Source organism: Gossypium arboreum, chromosome 6 (assembly GCF_025698485.1).
Source record: "Gossypium arboreum isolate Shixiya-1 chromosome 6, ASM2569848v2, whole genome shotgun sequence".
Taxonomy (NCBI): domain Eukaryota; kingdom Viridiplantae; phylum Streptophyta; class Magnoliopsida; order Malvales; family Malvaceae; genus Gossypium; species Gossypium arboreum.
The window spans coordinates 73,219,076-73,243,272 of record NC_069075.1 but is presented as its reverse complement, the minus strand read 5'-3'; positions in this window follow the sequence as shown (position 1 = coordinate 73,243,272).

The window sequence follows — 24,197 nt, the reverse complement described above, 5'->3', positions numbered from 1 at the left end:
AATTAGCCCATGGTTCAAATCTTTGCTATGTCATGGGAATGATGTTCGGCCAAGGTGGATTTTGTGTTAATGCCATTGCATGCTAAATATGAAGCTTGTCGATGATATATGTGATGGTGGGTTGATGATTCTTGGATTTTCTTTTAGCATTTTTGAGTGAGACATTAAGTTCTTTGTTTAACCATGACCAAAATTGAAATGGTATGGTGTTGTGATGTATTCGCCATGGTATATCCATAAGAATGATTTATGCTTATTGCATGGTAGGTAAGATTTGTATTTTGGATATATGTTTATATTTGGTTATAATCAACTTGAGATTCGCCCTTGCACCTATATGTATATATGTTTGCATATGACATATATACTATCTCAAGGTATATATTTACTTGTGATGATGTTTCGTTATGAAGTAAATGATAGATGTGTATTGAGCTACAATATGTAATGCATTAGTTAGTAAAATGTATGCCATTCATGTGTGGTATTAAACATGTAATTGGCCTCAACATCAACATGCATAATCGGCCACATGAATGAGTACCTAGGTTGATGTGTTGTTCGGCCATGAGTAAGCATGTTGAAGGCTTTATCTTGACTTAGAAAATTCAGCTAAGGAGAGTACTAACTAATGTGTTGAGTTTGATTCATGAATTCCGTACATATGTGACTTTAATGTCTAATGAATATATGTGGGCTAAGTACCTTGAATTCCTCTTGTCGATGCTCAAATGATTAAATCAATTTATTTGTTAAATTAAGCTCAAGAGCAAAGGGGGACTAAATCCAATAAAGGGAAGGAAAAAGTGGTCGAATAGCCATCGGAATCGTTCGAAAACATCCGAGGTAAGTTTTCGAGTAATGGAACTTAGATTATGTAATAAACAAATCAAAATGATGCTCTTGTATGTGGCTATTGAGCCGAAATTGTAAATATGATAGTGTCTTGTGTTCGAGCTTTGGTAGTGAGAATGAAGTACGGATGTGTTATGATTTGTTAATATATGTGCTTGGTTATTCGAATGATATCCGGGTTAATTCCTGAAGGCATTTGTGCGAGTTACTAAATCCGGGTTAATTCGAAGGCATTTGTGCGAGTTACTAAATCCGGGTTAATTCAAGGCAATTGTGCGAGTTACCAAATCCGGGTTAAGTCCCAAGGCATTTATAAAATTACTATAACCGGCTATGTCCCAAAGACAATCGGCGAGTAGCTATATCTGGTTAAATTCAAGGTACGTGATTCGGGGATGAGCAACCTTGCTATAAAATTTCAGTTAATACGCTTGAAAAATTCCAGCAATGAGGTATGTTCGTATGTGCATTGGAATAGTTGATTCCTTGAATAATATTCGCTCGATCGAGTTGTGAGCTTCGGTATTTGGCTAAGATGATCCCTCATGTATGAATTCAGGGGTTGGAATGTGAAGTAGGAATGATTTGAGAATATGTATATCTGAATTGTCCGTTTAGTTATATGAATGCTATACCTCTGTTGTGCTTAAATTCTTTGCTCAAAACTTACTAAGCATAAATTGCTTACTCCGTTTCTTTGTTCTCTGTTTTATAGATTTTGGCTCGTCACCATCGGACTCGGGATTTTGGAAGTCAAAGTCTCCCACACTATCAAAGCCCCTTTTGGTACAAATTTTGGTTGAGCTTTGAAATGGCATGTATAGGACTACCCTTTGTTGTTTTTCAAGTACTTTTTGTGATGTATGTGTGTACAGCCATACGAAAATGGCTCGTAGAAGTGGAGTATGGCATTAGACCATTTGTGTTTATGTATATATATATGGTTTCATGATGTGACTATGGACTGGAATGGAAGTGTTGGGCAATGATCAGCCCTTGGAATGGCTAAATATGATTATATGTTGACCTATGTATGACAAAACTCTAGTTGGTCCTTGGAAACCACGAAATAGGTAAAGTTTACCTTAAGAATAGATGCTGACAGCAGCAGTGGTGTGGATGTGAAAAATCACTAAAATTAGCAGGAATAGAATTCAATAGTGAATAAAAGATGTAAATGAACCTTGATGAATCTACTTTCATATGGAAGAAACGAAACAGTCATACGAGTTGTATGCTAAGAGATATTTAGGTTTTCGTGAAACAGGACCAGAACGGTTTCTGGATTCCCTGTTCCGAAATTGGAAATTCATTATAAATTAACCAGAGATAATTAGGAGTCATGCCATATATGTATAGATTGCTATTTGAGTCTAGTTTCTAGAGAAACAAAAGGGATCAGTATTGAAGCCCTGTACAGGGAGATATCCAATTCGTAATGCATGAAGGTCAGTGTAGTCGAACCCTGGAATAGGGGAGACTTTAACTAATAAACTGTACTAATTGGCTCAACGAAAAATTCTAGAAAAAAATCTGTAGATGGACATATGAGTCTAGTTTCAGGAAAAAAATTACGAAACCGATTTTCGAGTTTTGAAACTCAAGATATGATTTTTAAGGCGACAGTGATGTAGTAACCAGCTTGTCTGGAAATTTTTAAATGGACTGTGAAAATAATTATGTTAAGTCTGTGTGCACCTTGTGTTCGACTCCGGTAACGGACTCGGGTACGGGGTGTTACAATTCAATCCACAAACACATATTTAGGCATTTTTACACTTTAGCCCCTAAAGTTCCACATTTTTACAATTTAGTCCTTAACACATAAAAACACAAATTACTCAATTTCTTTCTAAATTCATGAGTGCTGAATTTCTATAGGTCCTTAGCAGCCCTAAACTTTCATTTATTTCACATTTCAACCCCACAATTTACATTTTTCACAATTAAATTCCTAAAATGCATTTTTACCTAAAATCACTTTGCAAAACATTTAAATCTGTCAACAAATAGTCATTTTCCATTATCAAACATTCAAAAGCTCAAATATTCATCAATGGAACTTCATGAAATCATGAACAAATTCAAAAATTAAGGCAGAGCTAGCTAGGGTACGAAGCAACGATTATAAAAACATAGAAGTCATCAAAAACCAAACTAAAATGAACTTACAATTAAGCTCCAAGGTGACCAAATGCTTCCAAGCCCTAAAATGGCATTTCTCCAAGCTTCATTTGGCTATGAAAAATATGATAGCCATAATTTCTTTATTTGTTTTATTTATTATATGCTAATTAAGTTAATTACCAATATAACCTTAATTAAAAGCCACCAAATTTCATGATATTAAGCCCATTTATGTCCATTAACACTACTAATGGTCTAATATCATCATAAGGACTTTTAATTAAATCAACCATAGCAATTAAGCACTTCAAACAAGTAGAATGCAACTTTTCCATTTTAGGCGATTAAGTCCTTTTTCTCAAATTGACTATTCAAACGATAAAGTTAGCTCAGAAAATTTTCACACACATCAAATAACATGCTGTAAACACCAAAAATAATATTAAAATAATTTTTCAACATCGGATTTGTGGTTTTGAAACCACTGTTCTGATTTAACGAAAAACGGGCTATTACAACTCTCTCCCTTAGGGATTTTCGTCCTCGAAATTCTTACCAGTGAATAGGTTCGGGTATTGTTTTCTCATAGCATCCTTGGGTTCCCATGTAGCTTCTTCAACCCCGTTTCGATGCCATAATACTTTTACTAACTCAATTCTCTTATTTCTCAACTCTTTGATCTCACGAGCAAAAATTCCAACTGGTTTTTCATCATATAACATATCTAACAGAATTTCAACCTCGGTAGGGGAAATGATATGTGAAGGGTCAGATCGCTATTGTCGAAGTATCGATACATGAAACACATTATGTATTTTCTCTAACTCAGACGGTAAAGATAGTCGATAAGCAACTGGCCCGATTCGCTCAATAATCTCGTACGGTCTGATGACTCAATTTCCCTTTCCAACCAAACCACAATATGTTTTTCCATGGTGATACTTTCAAGAACACTTTATCCCCAATCTGAAACTCAATATCTTTTCATTTCATGTCTGTATACAATTTCTGTTGATCCAAAGCTGCTTTCAGACTATCACGAATTACTTTCACTTTTCTTCAGTCTCTCTGATCAGATCAACCCCATGAATCTTACTTTCGCTGAGCTCACTCTAGTACAACAGCGCTCGACATTTACGAACTATAAAGCTTCATAGGTGCCATTTTAATACTTGATTGGAACCTGTTATTGTAAGTAAACTCAATCAGCTGTAGATATATCTCCCAGCTACCTTCAAACTCAAGAATGCAACAACACAACATATCCTCAAGTATCTGAATAACTCATTCGGATTGACCATCTGTTTGCGGATGAAATGCAGTGTTAAAATGTAGCTTTGTACCTAAAGCTTCTTGCAATTTCTTCCAAAATCGTGAGGTGAATCTCGGATCTCTATCTGAACCAATAGATAATGGCACTCAATCGAACAATCTTCAAGATATACAACTTAGCCAATTTATTTAGCAAGAAATTTATACATACCGAAATGAAATGAGCTAATTTTGTCAATCTATCAACAACAACCCAGATTGCATCTTTCTTTCTTTGGAGATAAGGGAAAACCCGATACAAAATCCATTGTTACTTGATCCCACTTCCACTCAGGAACCATAATAGGCTGTAATAAACCTGACGACACTTGATGCTCAGCTTTGGCTTGCTGACAAATCAAACATTTAGAAACAAATTCTGAGATATCATGCTTCATACCGTGCCACCATAATGCCGTTTCAAGTCATTATACATTTTTGTACTTCTCGAATGCACTGATAAACAACTACTGTTTGCTTCGTTAATAATCATCTGATTGAACTCTGAATTTCTCGAAACACATATTCAGTCTCTGAATCTCAAACAATCATCAGAATCAACTTGAAACTCTGAATCAGAAATTGACTCAGACTGTACTCGTTTTGCTTGCAGTTCATTATCAAACTTTTGAGCTTCACAAATCACTTGTAGAAATAATGGTCTTGCTTCAACTCAGTTAATATCGAACCATCATCAGACAAAGCCAATTGTGTGCTCAAAGCACGTAAGGAAATTAATGACTTTTGACTTAAAGCATCAGCAACTATGTTTGCTTTCCCCGGATAATAATCAATCACTAATTCATAGTCTTTTAGCAATTCTAACCATCTCTGTTGTCACAAATTCAAGTCTTTCTAAGTCATCAGATATTTAAAACTTTTGTGATTAGTATAGATATGACATTTCTCACCGAATAAGTAATGACGCCAAATTTTCAATGTGAACACTATTGCAGCTAACTCTAAATCATGCGTTGGATAGTTCTAAATCTCGAGGCATAAGCTACAACTTTACCTTCCTATATCAAAACATAACCCAAGCCATTTAATGATGAATCACTGAAAATTATGAATTCCTTACTCGACTTAGGCTGAATCAGCATTGGAGCTTCAATTAATAAAGCTTTCAATTGCTCAAAACTTTTCTAGCATTTATCGGACCATTCGAACTTAACATCTTTTTGATGCAATCTTGTCATCAGAGTTGCAATCATCAAAAAACCTTTTACAAACTCTCTATAATATCTCGCTAGTCCCAGAAAATTGCGGACTTCAGATAATTTCTTGGAGGCTTCCAATCTATAATCGCAAATATTTTGCTTGGGTCAACTCGGATACCTGTAGCTGAAACTATATGCCCCCCAAAACCAACCTCTCGTAGCCAAAACTCACATTTGCTGAACTTTGCAAACAACTATTTATCTCTCAAAGTTTGTAACACGATTCTCAAATGTTCGGCATGCTCTGATTCATCTCGAGAGTAAATCAAAATATCATCAATAAACACAACTACAAATCGGTCTAAATACGGCCTAAAATCTAGTTCATATCCATAAAAATAACAGGTACATTTATTAGTTCGAAAGCATAACAAGAAATTCGTAGTGTTCATACCTTGTCCTAAATGTAGTCTTTGGCACATATGAGTCTTTAACTCGCAACTGGTAATAACTCGACCTCAAATTGATTTTTGAAAACACTGTTGCCCCTTTTAATTGATCAAACAAATCATCAATCTGCGGTAAAATGGTATTTGTTCTTTGTAGTCACTTTATTCAGCTGCCTATAATCAATACACGTTCTCATCGTGGCATCTTTTTTTTTTTACAAATAACATTGTTGCACCCCAAGGAAAGAAACTCGACCTAGCAAAACCTTTACTATCAACTCTTGCAACTGAGCTTTCAACTCTTTTAACTCTATAGGGGCCATTCTGTAAGGAGCTATCAATATCGGCATTGTCCTCGGTACTAATTCAATACCAAATTCAACTTCTCTAATAGGTGGTAAACCGGTAACTCTTCAGGAAATACATTTGGATACTCGCACACAACTGGTATCGATTCAATCTTTGTTTTTGTCACTGTCGTGTCAAGTACATAAGCAAAATAAGCTTCATACCCTTTTCTCACAAAATTTAAAGCCAACATAGACAAAATCACAACTGGCAAACTATTCAGATCATCAGATTCAATTCTAATAATCTCATTGTTCTAACATTTTAGTTCAATTGTCTTTCATCTACAATCCCTTATAGCATTATGCATCTTTAGCCAATCCATACCCAAAATCATATCAAATTCATCGAATAGCAACAACATCAGATTAGCTGGAAAATATAAATCTTGATGCATTAACAGACAATTCTTGCAGACTTTGTCAACCAAAACACATTTGCCTAAGGGGTTTGACACTCTAATCACAAATTCAGTAGACTCTACAGGTGAAGTCTTACTGGATACTAAACTCATACATCTATAAGAATAAGTTGATCTTGGATCTATCAATGCAATCACATTTGTATCATTGAGAGTGAAATTACTGGTGATAACATCTGGAGATGACGCTTCTTCATGAGCGCAAACAATGTAGGCTCTAGCAGGTGCTCTAGCATCGGATCTCACAATAGTATCTCGAGTTGCACCTCTACCACCACTCATATTTCTGGCATTACGGAATGATCTTCCTCTCATAGTAGGGTTGCTCGATCTTACATTTTGAGACTTATCTTTTTCATCAAGCTCAGGACAATCCCGAATGAAATGTTTACGCGGGCCACATAAAAAAAGCTTTATCAATCAATCTACACTCTTCAAAATGTCGTTTTCCACATCATCGGCATTCAGGTTTATTTGATTTAACATTACCCACACTTGCCACTGACACAGCTGGAGTTTTTGAACTCGTAACTTGTTTCCCACAATCTCTACTAAAGTATTCCACTGGTATATTTGATCGGCTAAACAAATCTCAAGATTTCTTTAATAAAGAATGGTACGGCTTGCTGATTGATCTTTTTCTCAAATCTTTAGCTTCAAAACCTATCTTTCTCTTTTCTTTGTTAGGATCCTCAGCTTTACAAGCCCTTTCAACCAGAACAACGAATTATTTCAACTTGAGATTTCTGACTAGTAGTTTTATATCTTCATTCAACCCGACAACAAACTGTTGACACATAATTCCTCAATTGACACATACTCTTGAGCAAACTTGCTTAACCATACGAATTCTCTTTCATACTCAATGATAGCCATCTGGCCTTGTTTCAACTCTAGAAACTCTTTATGTTTTTGATCAAGGAATCACTGACTTATGTACTTCTTTCAAAGTTCAGATTGGAAAAACTCCCAAGTAACCCATTCTCTAGGAACCACAAATATCAATGTTTTCCACCAATGGTACACATTATTTCTCAGCAAGGATACAACACATTTGATACACTCATTAGGAGTGTAAGATAATTCATCAAATACTCAGATTGTGTTTTCGAGCTAGTACTCAGCTCTCTCTACATCATCATCAATAGTAGCCCGAAACTCTTCAGCCTCATGTTTTCGAATCTTATCCACTGGCAGCTTGTTCAACCATGTCAAATCTATAACTTGAGGAATAGCAGGGTTTTGTTGAGGAACAAGCGAGGGTGGAGGTTATTGAGTAGCTGGATTTATTCGAACAAACTACGTGAACCACTCACCCATCATCTGGAAAAGGGCTTGTTTAGCCTCTCCCTCGTGGCTACTCGTTATAGGTCTAGAGTCAGATGGTGCTGCCCCTTGAGCAAGAGAGGACGCGTTACTCTCTACATCATCAGCTACAGCTCTTTTGGGATCCATTACTATACGAAAACACAATTTAAGTTGTTAGGAATCATCACACTATAACAGAGTACGTTAGCCCTATAATCGACTAAACCGTGGCTTTGATTCCAATCAAATGTAACACCCCCAACCTGTATCATCTGGAATAAGGTTATGAGGCATTACCAAACAACTTACATCATACAACATACATTTCTCATACATGAATTCATTATCACATAAACATTGTTCAAACATAATAGCATTGTCCCTTATAAGGCTTTACGAGACCTTAAAACATGCTTGTAAGAGGTTTGGGACTAAACTGATAAAATTTGTAAACTTTGGAAAAATTTAGAAAATTTTAATGCATAAAGGAATCACACGCCTATGTGAACTGTATGCCCTGTGTCACAGGCCGTGTGCCTCACACGGCTACGGACACAGCTGTGTCACAGGCCTTGTGGAAACAGGGCATACATACTGACTTGTATCACATAACCGAAGACACGCCTGTGTGCCATGGTCATGTGAAATCAGTAGGGTATACTGACTTAGGTTACACGACTCGCCACATGCCCATGTACCAGCCCGTGTGCCACACACGGCCAGTAGAGAAGCCCGTGTGTCTGAGCCATGTAACTCACTGACTTATTTTAACTAAGTTATAGTAGGTATACGGTCGAGTCACATGCCCGTGTGCTCAACCGTGTGGGGCAAAATTAGGCTTGGTTTAATACACATTTCTCACATTTCTCAAGCATACCTAAACCACATCATTTTGTACCAATTCAATACATTTATAGCCAGCCAAAACATACTATTTCGTATACATTTCATGCCATTTTAAATCCATCCATTCAATAACCAATTCATAACCAAAAACTTACCAATTTATCATCTTAAAACCAAGTCACAACCAACCATTTTTCAAAAAATAATACACCAATTAACAACTAGCTAATTGAGCAACTATATAACTATCACAACAACCATACCAATCATGCCAAAACACAAGACAATTGATACATCACATATCACTTACCAAACTCATAATTTAAATAAACCTAATTGGCCAAATACACACGAATATTTACGTCATTTACAAGCCAAATCTCTTGGCTAATGTCATAACTCAAAACATATCATCATAACACTAGCCTATACACGCCATATACCATATCTACAAAGCATCAAAAGTACCAACAAGTTGATCGATAGTGTGACGATGTTTCCTAATGATCTCCGTGTAACAGTCTGATTTTGACCCTAGTCAGAATAGTGGTTTCGAGACCACATATCTGAGTCAAAAATATTTTAATATTGTTTTCTGTGTCTATGATAAGTAAATTGATATGTGTGAAAGTCTCATATAGAATTTAATTGTTTGTGTGCTTAATTTGCAAAAAGGACCAAATTGCATAAAATATAAAAGCTGTGTGCTAGATGTTAAAGTGCTCATTTGAGTTGGCTTTCTAAAGTAAACATCCTTATGTCGTAAATAGACCATTGAATTAATGTATGGACATAGTTGGACATTAGATAGTGGAATTCTAATGAAAATAACAAGGCTAAAATGGTAAAATGAATATAAATGTTATAATAATAAAAGAAACATGAATTAGGTGATATATTCATCAACATTGCCGAATTTTACAAAAGAGAAAGAAAGAAATAAGTTTACTAGGGTTCGGCTACCTATTTTGGCGATTGAGGTATGTGCTTTGATCAGTTTTTGATAATTTCTATGTTATTGTGATCGTGTTTTAGAATATTGCAAAGCCCATGCTTCAATTTCTAATTTTGGTGATGAATTTGAAATATGCCATAGAAGAATTCATGAGTTTTGTGATGTTAAATGGTGAAATATGAAAGCTTGATGTTGGGTTTACATGTTTTATCTTTGGATTTTTGATGAATTTGAGCAATTTGGGCCAAATTGCAAAAATGTTATTTTGAGGGGCTAAAATGTGAAACAAATGAAATGTTTGGACTCATTTGATGGTTAGGAGAATTCGACCAAGCTTGTGTACAAGCAAATTTTGTGTATTTTGTGATTTTATGAAATAGGGACTAAAGTGTTGAAATGTCAAAATGTAAGGGTTCGCTTGCAAAATGCCCTAATTGTAATTGTTTTGAATGTTTTGTGAATAAAGGGGCTAATTTTGATTACATATAGATCAAGAAAAAAGGAATTCGGATTTAGACCGAGGGAAGTCAAAGATTGTTGAATAAACGTTCATGTTGACAACTTCGAATATGAGGTAAGTTTGTACGAAATAAATGTTTTTTAAAGATATGTTTTATTTTAATGGTAATGTATAGTTGTATAAATATCTAACTACGTTTTGAGTATAATGATATTCGACTATGATTGGCACTAAGTGTGCGAGTTCGCATAGCTTCAGCTACATAAGGCACTAAGTGTGCGATACTGACTTAGTTTCAGTTAATTGAGATAGCACTAAGTGTGTGGGATCGTCCAAGCAATGGCTAACCTTTAAGCACTAAGTGTGCGGATGCTTAAAATAGTGGAAATCTTGGTAAGTGATAAAGTAATCAAACAAGAGGTAAGATTGGAAGTGAATGAATACGAAAATGTTCAGGTAAGTATGATACCTATATGTAGATGACATTATGTTGGTAAGAAATCATGGATTGAGTTGGTATATATTTGATAGTTGAATTGAGAAATTTATAAATACTCATGTGTTGATGTTTCATATTTCTTATTGTTAATGTTTTGGTATGAGCTTACTAAGCTTTAGGTAGCTTACTTTGTGTGTGTGTTTGCATTGTTTTATAGATTTCAAGGCTACTACAAGCTCGAGATTGTCAAGGATCGTCGCCATACTATCGAACCTCATTTTGATACTTTTGAAAATGTATATTTATATGAAGTATGGCATGTATAGGCTAGTAGCTGTGGACTATGTTTTGTGATGTATATATTTAGCCATGTCATTTGGCTAATTTTTGCTTGAATTTATGGTTGTAAATGGTTGATAATATTATGGTATGAATGATATATGTTTTAGCATGAAAATTTGGTTGATTGGATTGCACATATATGCTTGTTTCCATGCTTGTAGGTTGACCCAAAAAGAGGTGGTAATTTGGCTTAAACTAAGCCTGCATTGTACCACACGACTATAGCACACGGGCGTGTCTGTTGGACGTGGGCTTAAGTTAGTAGCTAGCTAAGAACCCCACGGCCATAGCACACGGGCATGTCTATTGGCCGTTGGGAAAAGACAGTATATAAGCTCTGTTTTGGCACGGTTGGGCTTCAAGGGTGTGTCTGGTGCTCGTGTGAGACACACGGCCTGGTTATATAGGCGTGTGACCTCAACAGAATGGAAAAATTTTCTATGTGATGAAATTTGTGAATGTGTTCGGTTTAGTCCCGACCTCTTACTAATGTAAGTTTATGGTCTCATTGACCTAAGAAAGGGACTCAATGTTTATGTTTGATCATAGTATGACAATGTTTGACTTTTGATTGTAAAGTGATTCCGAAATGTTCTGATGTGTCCAGTAATGCCTCATAACCCTAATCTGGTGTTGGATATGGGTTAGGGGTTTATAGTTTTGTTGGTATCAGAGCTATGGTTTAGTCGGTTCTAGGACTACCATAGCGTATGTGAGTTTAGCTATATATGCCATATATCTAAAACTGCGATAGTGTGATGAATCTTGACATTGAAATGTGGCAATGGATCCTGTTAGAGCTGTAGCTGACAATGTTGAAAGTAATGCACCAGCTCCCGCGCAAGGGACGGTGCAAGCTGATTCTCAACCGACTACGAGTAGTCGTGATGGTGAGGCTAAGCAAGCCTTCTATCAAATGATGAACGATTGGTTCACTTAGTGCATTAGAACCAATCCGTATGTACAACAACCTCCACCACCAGTTAATTCTCCTCAAACTCCTGTTATGCCCCGAGTAAATCCAGTACAGTTGAGTAGACCACTAGTTGACAAGATTAGAAAATATGGAGCTGAAGAATTTTGAGCTACAACAAGTGATGATGCAGAAAAAGCTAAGTTCTGGTTAGAATACACAATAAGAGTGTTTGATGAGTTATCTTTGAGTCCAAAAGAATGTATAAAATGTGTCGTTTCACTGCTGAGAGACACGGCGTATCATTGGTGAAAAACATTGACATCTGTGGTTCCGAGTGAACGAGTCACGTGGGATTTCTTCCAAGCTGAATTCTAGAAGAAATATATCAGTCAGAGATTTATTGATCAGAAATGCAAAGAGTTTCTCGAGCTTAAACAAGGCCGTATGTCTGTTACAGAATATGAGTGGGAATTTGTAAGGTTAAGTCAGTATGCCCGTGAATGTGTATCTTCGGAAGCAATAATGTAACACCCCGAACCCGAGACCATCGCCGGTGTCGGACACGAGGGGTTAACAAGCCAAATCCACTTATTGCACCTACCAATTTGACATTTCCAGACAGGCTGGAAATCTGCGTCACTGTCGCCTTAAAATCATATCTCGAGTTTCAAAACTCGGAAACTGATTCCGTAAATTTTCCCTGAATTTAGACTCATATATACATCCATGGATTTATTTCTAGAATTTTTTTTTGGGCCAATTGGTACAGTTTATTAGTAAAATTCACCCATGTTACAGGGACCGACTGCTCTGACCTTCGCACTTTATAACTTGAATATCTCTCTGTACAGGGCTTTAATACTGGTGCTGTTTGTTTCTAATGAAACTAGACTCAAAATGGAATCTTCACATATAAGGCATGACTTCTAATTCTTTCTGTATAATTTATAGTAAATTTTTAAAGTCACGACAGGGGACACAGAAACCGTTCTGGCCCTGTCTCACAATAGCTTTACTATCTCTTAACATGTAACTCCTATGACCGTTTCGTTTCCTCCATATGAAAGTAGACTCATCAAGGTTCATTTACATAACTTATTCACTATTTAATACCATTCCTACAAATTTTGGTGATTTTTCACATCCACGTCACTGCAACTGGCAGCATCTGTTTTAAGGTAGGCCTTACCTATTTTGTAGTTTCCATGGACCAACTATAGTCTAGTCATACTTAGGTCCAACATATGATCATATTTAGCCATTCCAATGGCTGATCATGTGACCAACTCTCTCATTCCAAACCATAATCACATCATGAAACCAAATATAATTACAAACCACATATGGTCAAATTCCATACTCCACTTTTACGAACCATTTTCAGTGGCACACACATATACATCACAAAGTACTTAAAACAACCGAGGGTAGTCCTATACATGCCATATCGAAAACTCAACTAAAGGAGTACCAAAAGGGCTTTGATAGTGTGGTTGACTTCAACTTCTATGATCCCGAATCCGATCGCTAACGAGCAAAATCTATAAACAGAGAAACAAAGAAACGGAGTAAGCAATTTATGCTTAGTAAGTTTCGAGCCATAATATACACACAACCAAAGCATAGCATTCAAGTAGCTAAACAATAATTCATATGCACAATTTCTCAAAGACATGCTTACTTCACAATCCCAACTCTTATATTCATAAACAAATAACGGCCTAGTTAATGCCGATAGCTCATTTATCATTAGAGTGAATATTCATACGCACTTACTCATAGTGTGCGAAGCACACACAAAACATACCTTGTTGTTGGGAATTTCACAAGTGCATTAACTGAAAATTTTCCAGCAAGCTTAAAATTTTCAAATCACATACCTTCGGAGTTTAACCGGATATAGCTACTCGTTCAAATGCCTCCGGGACATAGCCCGGTTATGGTAACCCGCACAAATGCCTTCGAGACTTAACCCGGATATCACAACTCGCACAATTGCCTTCGGGCTTAGCTCGGATATCACAACTCGCACAATTGCCTTCGGGCTTAGCCCGGATATCACAATTCGCACATTCATACACATCTTTGTTTCAATTTCATAACAAACGTTTATGCACAATTTACTTAATCAAGAATATCATTTCGGCTCAATGGCCACATACAAGGGCACAATTTCGATTGCTTATTACTTCATTCAATCGAATCAAAATCTAAGTTTCGATACTCGAAAACTTACCTCGAATGTTGTCGAATGATTCCGATGGCTATTCGACTACTTTTTCCTTCCCTTTATCGGATTTGGTTCCCCTTTGCTCTTGAGCTTAATGTTAACAAATAAATTAATTTAATCGTTTTGAATATCGAAAAGAGGAACTCATGGCACTTAGCCCACATATATTCACTAGACATTATAGTCACATGCGTGCACGAATTCATGAATCAAACTCAACACACAAAGCCTTCAACATGCTTACTCATGGCCGAACAACACAACCTCTTAGGTACTCATTCATGGGCCGATTATGCATGTTGATGTTGAGGCCAATTACAGGTTTAATACCACACATGAATGGCACACATTTTACTAGCTAATGCTTTACATATTGTGGCTCAATACACATCTATCATTTACCTCATAACCAAAACATAATCACAAGAAAATACATACTTTGAGATAGTATATATGTCATACCAACACATCATGTGCAAACATATATATACCTATAGGTGCATGGCCGAATCTCAAGGTGTTCATAACCATCTAAAACACAAATTTTTACCAATCAAGTAACAAGCATAAATCATGCTCATGAATGCATCATGGCTGAATACATCACAATCATACCCCATTGAACTTCGGTCATGGTTAAACAAAGAACTCAATGTCTTACTCAAGATTGCTACAAAGAAATTTCAAGAGTAGTCAATCCATCATTGCATGCATCATTAGCAAGCTTCACATTTAGCATGCAATGGCTTTAACACAATAACAACCTTGGCCAAATACCATTTCCATGGCATAACAAGGATTTGAACCATGGCTAACATGAACATCAAGTTAGCAACTAAAACATGCATGAATCTCATGACACAACCTCATACATACCTTAATCTTGATGCAAGTATAGCCAAAATCTCCTTCTAGATCTCTTCCAAACCAAAAATGGAGCAAAATCCTCCTTCTTCCTTAGTTTTGGCTCAAAGAAAGGATGAACAAATTTTTTCTTTCTTTCTCTACAACTCACGGCAATGGGGGAATACCACACTCACACACATTTTTTTTCATTCTTTTCTTACCCATACACCTTTGTTTATTATTTCTCCCTAATGCACCAACAAAACATGTTTCATGACATGTTTTGCCCATCCTCTTGCCATGGCCGGCCACTTCATGTTGGGGGAATTTGACATGCAAATCCTTATTTTGCATGCATGATCAACTAGTCATCACACATTTCCCATCATACTTTCAAAGTTCACTGCTAGGTCCTTTCTAGTGAAATTCACATTTATAACACTAAATCGAAACATCAAAAATGTCACACACAAATTAACACATATCATAGGCATCAAAATAAATTTTAAATTATTTTTATGCCTCGGTTTTGTGGTCCCGAAACCACATCCCGACTAGGGTCAATTTTGGGCTGTCACAAATAATGTGCAAGAGATTTGAAGTCAATTTGAACGAAGATATTCGTTTGTTAGTTGGGATTCTGGAAATCAAAGAATTCGTGGTGCTTGTTGAACGAGCGTGTAAAGCGGAAGATCTTGGGAAAGAGAAAAGAAAGGCTGATTTTGAAGCTAGAGAGGTACAAAAGAGATTGTCAAGTAAATCATTTCAAACTGGATCCAAGAAGTTTAAAGATGATAGCAGTCGTTCAAAGGCTAGTGTGGGATATTTAAACAGAATCGTGTTAGATCGCGATCGAACTACAAATCTTTAGCCATGTCTGTTGCTAGTGTTGACAATGCAAAGAATGAAAGGCCTGAATGTGATCAATGTGGAAGACGACATTTTGGTGAAACTGGGGAAAAAGTAATAACCGAGCTTGTTATAGTTGTGGTACGAGAAACCATTTTATTAAGGATTGCCCGGGTTTAGCTGAAAAAGATAATGTTCAAAATATGAGACAGAGTGGTAATGTTTCACGTGGTAGACCTCCCAAAAATTTGAGAAATGTAAGTGATAGTCAAAGAGGAATGAAAGATACAGCTGTTAGATCTGAGGCTCGTGCACCTGCTAGAGCATATGCTATTCGAGCTCGAGAGGAAGCTTCATCGCCAGATGTGATTACGTGTACATTTACTCTCTATGATACTTCTATGATTGCTTTGATAAATCCTGGATCAACACATTCATATATATGCATGAACTTAGTGAATAGTAAGACTTTATCTGTAGAGTCTACTAAATTTGTAATTAGAGTTTCGAACCCCCTAGGCAGATATGTTTTAGTTGATAAAGTCTGCAAGAATTGTCCGTTAATGTTTTGAGACAATTGTTTTCTGGCTGATCTTATGTTATTACCTTTTGGTGAGTTTGATATAATTCTGGGTATGGATTGGTTAACCATGCATGATACTGTGGTGAATTGTAAACGAAAAACTATTGATTTGAGATGCAAGAATGATGAAATGGTCAGAATTGACTCTAGTGATTTGAATGGATTGTCTACTGTAATATCTTCGAGGAAAACTTTAAGTATTGTGAGAAAGGGTTGTGAAGCCTGCTTTGCTTATGTTATTGATTCAAATGTTTCAGAAAAGAATGTTGAATCTGTGCCTGTCGTTTGTGAGTTTCCTGATGTATTTCCTGCAGAACTTTCGGGATTACCTCTAGTTAGAGAAGTAGAATTTGGAACTGAATTGATACCTGGTACTACACCTATTTCGATAGCTCCATACAGTATGGCTTCTACTGAACTAAAAGAATTAAAGCCTCAGTTGCAAGAGTTAACCGATCGAGGGTTTGCTAGACCAAGTTTCTCACCTTGGGGTGCTTCTGTTCTATTCGTGAAAAAGAAATATGGTACGATGAGAATGTGTATAGATTATCGACAGTTGAATAAGGTGACCAACAAAAATAAGTATTCCTTGCCCCGAATCGATGATTTGTTTGATCAGTTAAAAGGTGCTACTGTGTTTTCAAAGATAGATTTGAGATCAGGTTACTATCAGTTAAGAGTAAAGTCTCTGGCATTCTGAAAACTGCTTTCAGAATGAGGTATGATCACTATGAATTTTTAGTTATGCCCTTTGGATTGACTAATGCACCTGCTATCTTTATGGATTTGATGAATAGAATATTCAGACCATTTTTAGATCAATTTGTTGTGGTATTCATTGATGATATATTGATTTATTCACGTGATGAATCTGAGCATGCCAAACATTTGAGAATAGTGCTACAGACTCTGCAAGATAAACAGTTGTATGCAAAGTTCAGTAAATGTGAGTTTTGGTTGAGAGAAGTTGGCTTCTTGGGTCATATTGTATCAGCATCGGGTATCCGAGTTGATCTGAGCAAAATTTTAGCTATTTTGGATTGGAAACCTCCGAGAAATGTTTCTAAAGTCCGTAGTTTTCTAAGACTTGCTTGATATTATAGAAGGTTCGTAAAAGGTTTTTCGATGATTACGACTCCGTTGACAAAATTGCTCCAGAAAGATGTGAAGTTTGAATGTTCTGAAAAGTGTCAGAATAGCTTTAACCAGTTGAAAGCCTTATTGACTAAAGCTCCAGTTTTGGTACAACCTGAATCGGGTAAAGAATTTGTGATTTATAGTGAAGCTTCGTTAATTGGTTTGGGATGTGTTCTAATGCAAGAATGAAAAGTAGTTGCTTATGCTTTGAGACAGTTGAAGCCTCATGAAAAGAACTATCCAACACATGATCTAGAGTTAACTGCAATTGTATTTGCTTTGAAGATTTGGCGTCACTATCTGTTTGGTGAGAAATGTCATATGTTTTCTGATCATAAGAGTCTAAAGTATTTAATGACACAAAAAGACTTAAATCTGTGATAGAAAAGATGGTTAGAACTGCTAAAAGACTACGAACTTGTGATTGATTATCACCTGGGAAAGGCAAATGTTGTTGCTGATGCTTTGAGTCAAAAATCGTTGTATGCATTGTGTGCAAGAAAAGATCACTTAGTTTTGTCTGATGATGGTTCAGTTTTAGCTGAATTAAAAGTAAGACCCTTGTTCTTACAGCAGATTATCGAAGCTTAGAAGATTGATAATGAGATTTTGGCTAAACAAGCTTACTATGATGTAGAGACTGATTCAGAATTCACAGTTGATAAAGATAATTGTTTAAGATTTCGAGATCGAATTTGTGTTTCGAGAAATCTAGAGTTAATTCAAATGATTCTGAGTAAAGCCCACAGTAGTCGGTTATCTGTGTATCTGGGCAGTACGAAAATGTATAATGGCTTGAAACAACATTCTTGGTGGTTCGGAATGAAAAAGATATCTCTGATTTTGTTTCTAAATGTTTGATCTGTCAGGAAGTTAAAGCTAAACACCAAGTGCCATCTGGATTGTTACAATCGATCATGATTCCAGAATGGAAATGGGATCGAGTGACCATGGACTGTGTCGGGTTTGCCCCTGTCTCCAAGAAAGAAAGACGTAATTTGGGTTGTAGTTGATTGTTTGATGAAGTCAGCTCATTTTATTCTAATTCTATCCGATTATTCGCTTGAAAAGTTTGTTGAATTATACATTTCTGATATAGTGAGATTGCATGGTGTGCCATTGTCTATAGTGTCAGACAAAGATCGGAGATTCACATCGAGATTTTGGAAGAAACTGCAAGATACTCTAGGTACTAAATTGCATTTTAGCTCTGCTTATCATCCGGAAACAGATGGTCAATCTGAATGGATTATTCAAATACTTGAGGATATGTTGAGATGTTGCATTCTTGAGTTTCAAGACACTGGGAAAAATACTTACCTTTGATTGAATTTGCTTATAATAACAGTTTTTAGTCGAGTATCAAAATGGCACCATACGAAGCTTTATATGGTCATAAATGCTGTACACCTTTGTATTGGACAGAACTCAGCAAAAATAAAATTTATGGGGCTGATTTGATAAAAGAAACCGAACAGAAAGCGAAAGTGGTCCGAGATAGTTTGAAAGCAGCTTCTAATCGTCAAAAATCATATGTAGATTTGAAAAGAAAAGACGTTGAGTTTGAGATCGGCGACAAAGTATTTCTGAAAGTGTCTCCATGAAGAAAGTGATTCGGTTTGGTAGAAAAGGCAAGTTGAGTCTGAGGTTCATCGGGCCGTATGAAATCTTCGAGCGAGTTGGATCGGTTGCTTATAGATTGAGGCTACCATTTGAGTTAGAAAAGATACATAATGTGTTTCACGTATCAATGCTGCAACGGTACAGATCTGATCCTTCACATGTAATTCCTTCGTTTGAGATTGAAATTCAATCTGATCTGACTTACGAAGAAAACTCAATCCAAATCTTAGCTGGAGAGGTTAAAGAGTGACGTAATAAGAAGATTCCATTAGTTAAAGTGATGTGGCATCGGCACAGTATTGAAGAGGCCATGTTGGAGCCTGAAGATGCTATGAAACACTAATATCCAAATCTATTTAACGATTAGATTTTTGGGGAGGAAAATCCTTAAGGGCGGAGAATTGTAACAGTTCGATTTTGACCCTAGTTGGAATAGTGGTTTTGGGACCAAATATTCGAGTCAAAAAAATATTTTAATATTATTTTCTATGTCTATGATAAGTAAATTGATATGTGTGAAAGTCTCGTGCGAAAATTTAACTATTTGTGTGCTTAATTTGCAAAAAGGACCAAATCATGTAAAATATAAAACTTGTGTGCTAGATGTTAAAGTGCTCATTTGAGTTGGCTTTCTAAAGTAAAGGTCCTTATGTTGTAAATAGACCATTGAATTAATGTACGGACATAGTTGGACATTAGATAGTGGAATTGTAATGAAAATAACAAGGCTAAAATGGTAAAATGAATATAAATGTTATAAGAATAATAAAAAAAACATGAATTAGGTGATATATACATCACCATTGCCGAATTTCACAAAAGAGAAAGAAAGAAATAAGTGTACTATGGTTAGGCTACGTAATTTGTTGATTGAGGTATGTGTTTTGATCGGTTTTTTATAATTTCTACATTTTTGTGATCATTGTTTAGTATATTACAAAGCCTATGCTTCAATTTTTGATTTCGGTGATGATTTTGAAATATTCCATAGATGAATTCATGAGTTTTGTGATGTTCAATGGTGAAATATGAAAGCTTGATGTTGGGTTTACATGTTTTGTCTTTGGATTTTTGATGAATTTGAGTAATTTGGGCTAAATTGTAAAAATGTTATTTTGAGGGGCTAAAATTTAAAATAAATGAAATGTATAAACTTGTTTGAAGGCTAGGAGAATTCGGTCAAGCTTGTGTACAAGCAAATTTTGTGTATTTTGTGAATTTATGAAATAGGGACTAAAGTGTCGAAATGTTAAAATGTGAAGGTTAGCTTGCAAAATGCCCTAATTGTGTATATATGGATTTTTTTGAATGTTTTGGTGAATAAAATGGTTAATTTTGAATGCATATAGATCAAGAAAAGAGGAATTCGGATTTACACTATAGGAAGTTGAAGATTGTTGAATAAATGTTCAAGTTGACAACTTCGAATACGAGGTAAGTTCGTACGAAATAAATGTTGTTAAAATATGTTTTATTTTGATGGTAATGTATAATTGTATAAATATCTGATTACGTTTTGAGTATAATGATACTCGACTACGATTGGCACTAAGTGTGCGGTTTAATATAGCTTCGGCTATAAATGGCATTAAGTGTGCGAGTTGGCATAGCTTCGGCTATATAAGGCACTAAGTGTGCGATACTGACTTAGTTTCAGTTAATTGAGATACCACTAAGTGTGTGGGATCGTGCAAGCGATGGCTAACCTTTAAGCACTAAGTGTGCGAATGCTTAAAATAGTGGAAATCTTGGTAAGTGATAAAGTAATCAAACAAGAGGTAAGATTGGAAGTGAATGAATACGAAAATGTTCAGGTAAGTATGATACCTATATGTAGATGACATTATGTTGGTAAGAAATCATGGATTGAGTTGGTATATATTTGATAGTTGAATTGAGAAATTTATAAATACTCATGTGTTGATGTTTCATATTTCTTATTGTTAATGTTTTGGTACGAGCTTACTAGGCTTTAGGTAGCTTACTTTGTGTGTGTGTTTGCATTGTTTTATAGATTTCAAGGCTACTACAAGCTCGGGATTGTCAAGGATCGTCGCCATACTATCGAACCTCATTTTGAAACTTTTGAAAATGTATATTTATATGAAGTATGGCATGTATAGGCTAGTAGCTGTGGACTATGTTTTGTGATGTATATATTTAGCCATGTCATTTGGCTAATTTTTGCTTGAATTTATGGTTGTAAATGGTTGATAATATTATGGTATGAATGATATATGTTTTAGCATGAAAATTTGGTTGATTGGATTGCACATATATGCTTGTTTCCATGCTTGTAGGTTGACCCAAAAAGAGGTGGTAATTTGGCTTAAACAAAGCCCGCATTGTACCTCGCGGCCATAGCACACGGGCGTGTCTGTTGGCCATGGGCTTAAGTTAGTAGCTAGCTAAGAACCACACGGCCATAGCACACGGGTGTGTCTATTGGCTGTGGGGAAAAGACAGTATATAAGCTCTATTTTGGCACGGTTGGGTTTCAAGGGTGTGTCTGGTGCCCGTGTGAAACACACGGCTTGGTTACACGGGCGTGTGACCTCAACAGAATGGAAAAATTTTCTATCTGATGAAATTTGTGAATGTGTTCGGTTTAGTCTCTGTGACAGCCCAAAATTGACCCTAGTCGGGAAGTGGTTTCGGGACCGCTAAACCGAGTCACCGAAATGTTTGAACGTAATATTTATTGTCTAGAATATGTATTTATGAATGTGTGAAAAATTCAAGCTTCGATTTAGTCGATTGCATGTGAATTCAGTTATTAGGACTTGTGTGACACTTTTGAAATGTGATAGGCTAATCTATAAGGACCTAATAGTGCATGTAATCAAAAGGGGGGACTTGCATGTCAAATTTCCCCCCTAATTGGTAGTGGCCGGCCATGACAAGGGATTATGGGCAAAAAACATGTCATAAAACATGTTGTGACAATGGTGTATGTAAGAAAAAAATAAAATAATGAGCATGGGAATTGAATAATGAAAGGGAAGAAAAAAAAAAGAGAATGGTGAGTGTTCCCCCCCCTCTTTGCCGTGAGTTGAAGAAAAGAGAAAAAAAAATGTGTTCATCCTTTTCATTCTCTCTTGGCGAAAATTCTAAGGAAAAGGAGGAGTTTTTGCTTCATGTTTGGTTTGGAAGAGGATTAGGAAGAGGTTTGGCTATACTTGTATCAAGATTAAGGTATGTTTGATGTTGTGCCATGAGATTCATGCATGTTTTTAGTTGCTAGCTTGATGTTCTTATTAGCCATGGTTCAAATCCTTGCTATGTCATGGGGATGATATTCAGCCAAGGTGGATTTTGTGTTAATGCCATTGCATGCTAAATATGAAGCTTGTTAATGATATATGTGATGGTGGGTTGATGACTCTTGGATTTTCTTTTTAGCATTTTTAGTGAGACATTAAGTTCTTTGTTTAACCATGACCAAAATTGAAATGGTATGGTGTTGTGATGTATTCGGCCATGGTATATCCATAAGCATGATTTATGATTATTGCATGATAGGTAAGATTTGTGTGGATATATGTTCATATTTGGTTATAATCAACTTGAGATTCGGCCCTTGCACCTATATGTATATATGTTTGCACATGATGTATTGGTATGACATATATACTATCTCAAGGTATATATTTACTTATGATGATGTTTCGGTTATGAAGTAAATGATAGATGTGTATTGAGCTACAATATGTAATGCATTAGTTAGTAAAATGTATGCCATTCATGTGTGGTATTAAACATGTAATTGGCCTCAACATCAACATGCATATTCGGCCACATGATTGAGTACATAGGTTGATGTGTTGTTCGGCCATAAGTAAGCATGTTGAAGGCTTTATCTTGACTTAGAAAATTCGCTAAGGAGAGTACTAACTAATGTGTTGAGTTTGATTCATGATATCCGTACATATGTGACTTTAATGTCTAATGAATATATGTGGGCTAAGTACCTTGAATTCCTCTTTTCGATGCTCAAATGATTAAATCAATTTATTTGTTAAATTAAGCTCAAGAGCAAAGGGGAACTAAATCCGATAAAGGGAAGGAAAAAGTGGTCGAATAGCCATCGGAATCGTTCGACAACATCCGAGGTAAGTTCTTGAGTAATAGAGCTTAAATTATGATTTGATTAGATCATGTCTCAAGTAAATCGAAATCATGCTCTTTGTGTGTGGATATTGAACCGAAATGTGCAAGAGTGATAAGTGTATTGTATTTGAGTTTTGCTAATGAAAATGAAATACGAATGTGTCATGATTTAGTGTTAAATGTGCATGTTTATTCGAATGATGTCCGGGCTAAGTCCCGAAGGCTTTTGTGCTAAGTGACTAAATCCGGGTCAATTCCCGAAGGCATTTGTGCGAGTTACCAAAACCGGGTTAAGTCCCGAAGGCATTTGTGCGAGTTACTAAATCCGGGTTAATTCCCGAAGGCAATTGTGCGAATTACTATAACCGGGCTATGTCCCGAAGACAATCGAGCTAGTCGCTATATCCGGTTAAATTCCGAAGGTACGTGATTCGGGAATGAGCAATCTTGCTGTAAAAATTTCAGTTAATACACTTGCAAAAATTCCAGCAATGAGGTATGTTCGTATGTGCATTGGAATAGTTGAGTTCCTTCGAATAATATTCGCTCAGTTGAGTAATGAGCTTCCGGTATTTGGCTAAGATGATCCCTTATGTATGAACATAGGGGTTGGAATGTAAAGTAGAAATGATTTGAATATATGAATACGCGGAATTATCCGTTTAATTATGTGAATGCTATACTTCAGTTGTGTTTAAATTCTTGCTCAAAACTTACTAAGCATAAATTGCTTACTCCGTTTCTTTGTTCTCTGTTTTATAGATCTTGCTCGTTAGCTATCGGATTCGGGATCATCGAAGTCGAAGTCATCCACACTATCAAAGCCTTTTTGGTACTCTTTTAGTTGAACTCTGGATATGGCATGTATAGGACTACCCTTTG